This window comes from Dipodomys ordii, unplaced genomic scaffold, assembly GCF_000151885.1.
Source record: "Dipodomys ordii isolate 6190 unplaced genomic scaffold, Dord_2.0 Scaffold64, whole genome shotgun sequence".
NCBI classification, from domain to species: domain Eukaryota; kingdom Metazoa; phylum Chordata; class Mammalia; order Rodentia; family Heteromyidae; genus Dipodomys; species Dipodomys ordii.
Genome location: NW_012267280.1, coordinates 7,492,900 through 7,500,142, shown reverse-complemented (window position 1 = coordinate 7,500,142; position 7,243 = coordinate 7,492,900). Strand labels below are relative to the sequence as shown.

Sequence of the window (7,243 nt, the reverse complement as noted above, 5' to 3'; positions counted from 1 at the left end):
AGAACATTGCCTGGTACATTATACATACATATGACTTTCATGAATCAGTTGGAAAAAGTCACGTGTATATTCTAGCTACTTAAATTAGCGAGTTATTTAAAGTAACAATGACAGGATGAGCAGTCTGTGGTCTGGTCTGGTTTAGAGTGAGGTTGTGGGGGCACCTGCAAGCGGGTGGAGCCAGACAGCCACATCTAGCCCACCATGAATGATGTGACCCCACAGTGCTCTGGCTGGCTGCATCTGGGCGAGGGAGCCCGGCTATCCCGAGCTCATCCTGCGCGCTTCACTGGCTCATGCTCAGGAAAGTGTGGAGCCATGTGCATGGAAGCGCAGAATACAAGCCTTTCTGTTTCCAGTGTGTTGGCAGAAGGACCAAGTGGCCTGGGATTTATGAAGCATCACGCTGCGCTTGCCAGGAAAGGAAAACCCATTGGCTCAGCTAGACTTTGAAATGTACTATTGGGTCACTGAGTAAAAGCAGATGTTGTTTCCTGTTACAGAAATGAGCTATTAGATCGTGTACGGTGTACGGCGGCCCACATCCCTTGTCCTCTCTCCACAATCAGACTGGCAAGGAAGAAGGCAAAGGAGAACTCCTACCTCAGCTCCTCGGCATGGTGCCCCAGGAGAAGCAAACAGGACTGTGTCCTGTTAAGCTGGGTCTCATTACTGTCTCTTCCCTTCCTGTGGAAGGCCAGCGCAGAGCCTCCCACTTCTCCACCGTGTGTTCGGGGCTGGCTCTGGGTGACCTTGCTTCTCATCAGAAGGAATGGCAGTTGGGTCTTGGGCTGCTCGCTGCTGGGTGTGCTCCTTCCTGGGCCCGCTGCGTGATATTTCCCACGTGGGAAGGCAGCATTTTCCTCTCTGCCTGCTGTGCAATCGCTGATGCTGGAAACACCTCAGTTTGCGCCCATCTGGAGCTGGAAACCCCATGGCTGGACCAGCCCTGGCTCAGTGCCACTGTGGACAAGCTCACCCCGCAGGCCTCGTCCACCCAGCCCTGCTCCTGCACGCTGCCATCGCCCCTCCCTGTCCCCCGCTTCTCCTCCACCCTCAGTTGGTCGACTCAGTTATGGCTCCAGAGGGCTTTCTACTCAAAATTGTAATTCTTTGCCATTCTAACAAAACTGCTCCACAATAAACCATGGGACACATCTTAACACCCTCTGGCCACTTGAGTTGTATGTGTGTATGTGTGTGTGTGAGAGAGAGAGACAGAGAGAAAGAGAGAGAGAGAGAGAGAGGAGAGGGAGGCAGAGAGAGAGAGAGAGAGGAGAGAGAGAAAGAGAGAGGGAGGGAGCATCTGTATGTACATGTGCATGTGCATGCCAGCCTAGTGAACTCAGGCCTGGACACTGTCCCTGAGCTTTTTTGCCAAAGCTCTGCTTCCGACTATTTTGGTGCTTAACTGGGGATAAGAGTATCACAAACTTTTCTGTCCAGGCTGGCTTGAATCAACAATCCAGAGTGGATTACAGGTGGGAGAGGCTGTCTTTCAGCACCTGGAGACTGATTTATGAGGCATTGACCCAAGGCAAGGGTGGGTCTTTTCAAAGTGCAGGAGTGTATACTGCTCCCGCCGCTCTGCGTGCGGCTCCTACAACCCCAGGGGAGTTGAAAAGGGTGCCATGGGTGCCTCAGTCTCCTTAGCAGCTAGGAGAGAGAGAAGTCAAGAAGAAAATCCTGCAAAGGAAACGGAAGCCCAAGCCAGGCTTTGTCTGTGCAGTACACAGCTCTGTACCTGTCAGCACAGCCCGTCCTGTGCCCGGCCAGCTCTGCTAGGAAGGCCCTCTGCCGAACAGGACCCAGCTCAGCTCTGAAATCATGGCTCCAAAGGCATAGGACATGCCCCAGAGCAATGTCCTAGAGGAAGCACATCCTGACCGCCTCCTCTGTGCGTGGTCAGCACAAGGGGGACCACCCCAAGGGACAGTTCATCCGTGTGTAACGCACCCTGGTCGGACCTCGACCCATTTTGGTGCATCTATTTTACGAGACTTAATTATCTGGGTTTGAGGCAATACAAAGTTGTCTTGTAAAGTCAAAAGTTGTCTTAGAAAGAATCCTGCCCCCACCCCCAATCACCCTGCTGGCCATTTCAGTGAAGCAAACCTGAGCAAATGGAAGGTAGAAAAGTGCTATTTTTGGATATCGGGTCTCATTACTTAGCCTAGGCTGGTCTGGAACTTTCCATCTGCCTCCCTCCACCTCCTAAGTGCTGGAATTGCAGGTATACCTCACCATACCTGGCTTGGACAAGGTGGTACTTGTACTTTCACTGCAAAGGTTTGTTGGTCACTCAGCAGGCTAAAAACTGATGTGTAAGCAAATCTGACAAGAAGCCTGCAAAACTCAGAATGATCAAGCTTGAATTGTGGATGTACATGCCCAATCACTGAGAACTGCCCACATGGGAAGTCTATGTGTGTCTTGGATTATTAGCTACTAGTGTGAAATGATTAAGATGAGGGAGACACTTGAGGACTAAACACTTGAAGATAAACCCTGAGCTGATAGTGCATGCTTTTAATCCTAGCTACTTGGGAGGTAGAAGAAGAAAGATGGAGCGTTCAAGACCTTCTCAGCCACGTTAGCAAGGCTCTATCTCAAAACGAAAGACCAGGAGATGTGTGCCAAATGATAGAGCACTTGCCTATCCAGATGTACTGAAAAGTGGAGGAGGAAGAAGAAAAGGAGGAGGTGGAGAAGAAAGAGAAGGAGGGACAAAGTTGGGAGCCCCGCCCCCGCCGCGCGCTGCCCCTTCCTCTGGCCCCCTCAGCTCGGCCACCCGCCGCCTCTCGTGTTGCTGAGGTGAAGAAGGTGGTTCAGCAGCTCCGGATGGAGGCCAGGCTCAACTGTGTGAAGGTTTCTCAGGCAGCTGCAGACTTGAAACAATTCTGTCTGCAGAATGCTCAACATGATTCACTGCTGACTAGAGTGTCTTCAAGTACAAATCCCTTCAGACCCCAGAAAGTCTGCTCCTTTTTGTAGTCTAGTAAATCTTTCAAAGGATCTCCAGACTATTTCCTATGAACCAGTGAATATTCAAGAGAGAGAAAGTTGAAGCCTGTACAGAACCTTCTCTGTAACACACGTGCCATAAAATACCAACTTCTACTTAATGTCAGTCCTTAACATCTACCTCTCTGAATTTTCATGAATTTCTATTTCACAAAGTTAACTGTTTTATATACACTGGCAATGGCATACAATAAAATAATGTAAAAAAAGAAAGAAAGAAAGAGAAGGAGGAGCAGGAGGAGTTGAAGCTTTTTTTTTCTCACCATTTTTGGGAACCTAAATAACAGCATATTATAAAAATTCACTAAATGTTCAATAAATTTCTAGAAGCCTCCTTTGGATTTTGTGACTTAGTAGCAATTTTAGTCAAATGCCATTGAGGAAACACGTCCATCAGTGGGTCAAATAGCTGAAATACAAACAGAGCAGCAGGGTGGCAGATGGTAAGGTGTTCCTCTATCATAAGTCGAGGCTGGAGCTGCGAGCCCGTGGGATATGAGCCTGTGGGCTGCGGCTTAGAACATACCACAACGCTGGGGCCCCAGCCATCAGGTGGAACTGTACATGCTCCTTTCCAACTTCCTATTTTAACCTAATTTCCAACTTCCTGAAAAACAGCAGAGCTGGAGCATGCACAGGTCCTTCCCCTGCCACTCCCCAGGCCCACTCACCCAGATGCTTTCCTAGGGTTCACCAGCCTCTCATGTCTGGTGATGCTCACCTTGATGCGAGGCACGGCTCTGCCGTCCCGGGTCTCCGTGAGCATGCTACGCCATCTCCTGATGAGGAGGTGTCTTGTGGAGAGACACCCGAGACTCTGCAGATACCTGGTTTGTGATCATAGCACACGTGTGTTCTGTGTGTCTCCGCTCCTGGTATTTGCTGTCTTCTGTTTCGGAATTTAATTTTAAAGAGATGTATTTCCCAATGGGGGAATCTAAAGGCAGATGTATCATAGAATGTATAATCTTAATAATAAGCAGCTTCTAAATAAAAATGTATGATGGAAAAAAACTTTAACCAATCTCATAAGACGAAGGAAAGCAGGAGAGCCGGCCTGGGTGACAGATTCCAATTCCTGAGAGAGTTCAGCAAGCTGAGCCAGAGTCCGCAATGCCGGGACGCCCTCTCTCAGTGCAGTCATGCTGGCTGCAAGATAAAAGCAGGCAGGAAGTGATGGAAGGAGCCGGGTGCCAGTGGCTCATACCTGTAATCCTCAGAGATGAGATCTGAGATCACACCTGTAATCCTCAGGAGGCCAAATTCTGAGGACCATGGTTCAAAGCCAGCCAGGGCAAGAAAGTCCATAAGACTCTTATCCCCATTAATTACCAAAAAAAGCTGGAAGTGGAGTGATGGCTCAAGTGGTAGAGTGACCAGCCTTGTGCAGGGACAGTGCTCAGATCCTGAGTTCAAACCCCAGGACCAGCACAGGAAAAGAAAGAAGGGAAGGGTGAAAGGAAGGAAGAAAAACATAGAACACTTAGGAATGAGAATGATTACAAAAATCATGTACAACACAGAGTTTTTGTGATTAAATTTTAGCAAGGAAGTCACAGAGCTATAAGGTTATAACTTACATAGTTGTTTAAAACCTGTGACCTATCATTGGGAAAACAAACAGCTGACAGGTGCACACTTCTTAACAAACACTTTAAAAATAACAATAAACATTGCTAATTTGTACATAACAGGATCAAGGTGGCTTCCCCCCCAAAATGAGTAAGAAATCAACATCTTTTCAAAAGAAACAAGAGAACTTTTTGATAACAGATGGACTAAAGTGTTTACTGTTGCCCAAAATAGTGTATGTTACTAAGGAGAATGCTCCTGAGTGTATATTTTAAAAAAACAACAGACATCATTTTCTATCTTATTTCACAATAGTTCAACAATGGTGGGTTATATTTCCATTTGTTGGATACCACAATGCAATATGTGTGTGTGTGTGTGTGAGAGAGAGAGAGAGAGAGAGACAGAGAGAGAGAGAGAGAGAGAGAGAGAGAGAGAGAGAGAGAGAGAGAGCTGGTACTGGAGCTTGAACTTAGCCTAGGTGCTGTCCCTTAGGTTTTTCTCTCAAGCCGGGTGATCTACCACTTGGCCATAGCTCTACTTCCTTGCATGTTTTATAATACATATCACGAGCTGGATACTAGCACATACAGCTACTTTATAAGTGTGCGTCTGTGTGTTGGGAGTTTTGTTCATGTATTTTCACTACTGGGTGTGTGGGAGCATGCTCAGAGACCTCTGGTTGAAGGTGGCAAGCCCAAGTGAATTCATATGTATATTCCCAGGCTTGATTCTCCCAGCAGTGTGGTAAGCAGTATTTGTATGACACTAGTAGATACAGTTTTGAGCTCAGGAAAATGTGAGAAGCGAGGAGTTAGGAATAAGTTGTGGTTGCAGACAGAGCTGAGCGGGAAATGTCAGGCCCGCAAGCTGTGGTCCTGACTTAGGGGAAACTGTCCTCTGGACAGGCGAAGCTCTAAAGTGGACTAAATTCATCCTTAACTCTTCCAGGAAACTTGTTCCCTGTGCAGGGCCTGAACTGAGATTGGTGTGTGCAGAACTGGTGTGTGGCAGGGTGAGGTAACCTGGTGTCCACCCAAAGCCGCCTCTCCTCTGAGGCAAAGCCACTGTGACCCCACATGGGCTACTTTGTTCCTTTCATCATCATGACCTGTCTCTGGAGCTCTCTTACACACGCTGGCTGACCCCTGACGTTGGGGAGCCCTTCTCTGTGTTACGTTCCCTTCTTCTGCAGTCATAGGACTGCATAGTCGCTTGTCAGACCTGATCTCCTGGCCAGAAGGGAGAAAGCTCATTGTGGCGTCCCTCCCAGTCTCCTTTTCCCATTCGTTTCTGTGACTAGTTCTTCCTGCGGTGCTCTCACCTGGTGGCATTGCTCCTGGTACTGGTGGTGGTCTTGGTGACTGGAAGCAGAGTTTGGTGTGCAGCTGGCTAGGGCAAGGATGATGGAGGTTCTATAAGGTGCGGGTTTACACACACAAGAATGGACTTGAGTCCATCCAGTCACGAGAGGGCACTGAGCATGTCCAATCATAGGAGGGCAGATTCCAGCACGTCCAATCACAGGAGGGCAGACTTGAGCATGTCCAATCACAGGAGGGCAGACTTGCGTCTTCCAGTCACCGGCACTGCATTCCCATAGAATGGTTTCACAGTGTGTGCAGAATGTACAGCCATGGGAACAGTCCTGAGAGAGACACAGGGCACTAGAGTCAGCCTGGCCCACACTCTAGGCTCAGCTCCAGACATTCCCTGGGAAAAAGGTGTAAAGGCCACACGCCCTGGGGAAAGGGAGGGAGACTCCTTTCAAAAGTCTCTGTGAGGGCTGGGAAGGTGGCTCAGTGGTAGAGCACTTGCCTTGCATGCATGAGACCCTGGCTTCGATTCCTTAGCACCACATAAGCAAAAAGCCAAAGTGGCACTGTGGCTCAAGTGGTAGAGCGCTAGCCTTGAGCTGAAGAGCTGAAAGACAGCGCCAAGGCCCAGAGTTCAGGCCCCACGACCGTACCCAAAACAAAACAAAACAAAACAAAAAAGTCTCTGTGATTCTTGTTTGAAAGTTGGTATTATTAAGGAGTTAGTTGTACAGAGCGATTGCACTTTCTTAAGTCAGATAATGAGTACAATTCTTGGACAATGTCCCCTTACGTCACTGTCCTCCAGTTTTCCCTCCCATCCCTGCCCACAAGTTGCACAGTTCATTTTTTTCACATAGTGTATATCGAATAACATGGTAGCATGTGTTCACCCTTCTTCCCTCCCTCCATTCCTGTGCCCTACTTTTGTTCCACATTTGTTTTGATAACATCAAAACCAGAAAAAAACACTGGAATTAATTTTGTAATATTTCAGATGTTCAGAGGAGTAACGCCTTTGGATTCCTCCCCCAAGTAGACCTCCTTTAGTCTGTTTGTGTGTAATGCATGAAGCCTTGTATAAATTATCATGACCAGTTGTGTTTTAGATATATCTTCCACAAACGAACAAAAACATGCAGCACTTTGAGTTTGGCTTACCTTGATTAACATGATTTGCTCTAGATCCATCCATTTCCCTACAAACAACATAATATTCTTTCTAATGGGTGAGTAAAGTTCCACTGTGTATATGTGCCACATTAAAAATTTTTAATTGTTATTATAAAAGTGATGTACAGGGGGGTTGTAGAAGTCAGGTTAAGAGTGCA

General features: G+C 47.6%; 1 pseudogene; it reads left to right on the top strand.

Annotated features, from left to right (window-relative positions):
• Positions 1 to 1,848: 1,848 nt before the first annotated feature.
• On the top strand, positions 1,849 to 3,215 carry LOC105990360 (annotated as a pseudogene).
• The last annotated feature ends 4,028 nt before the right edge of the window (positions 3,216 to 7,243 follow it).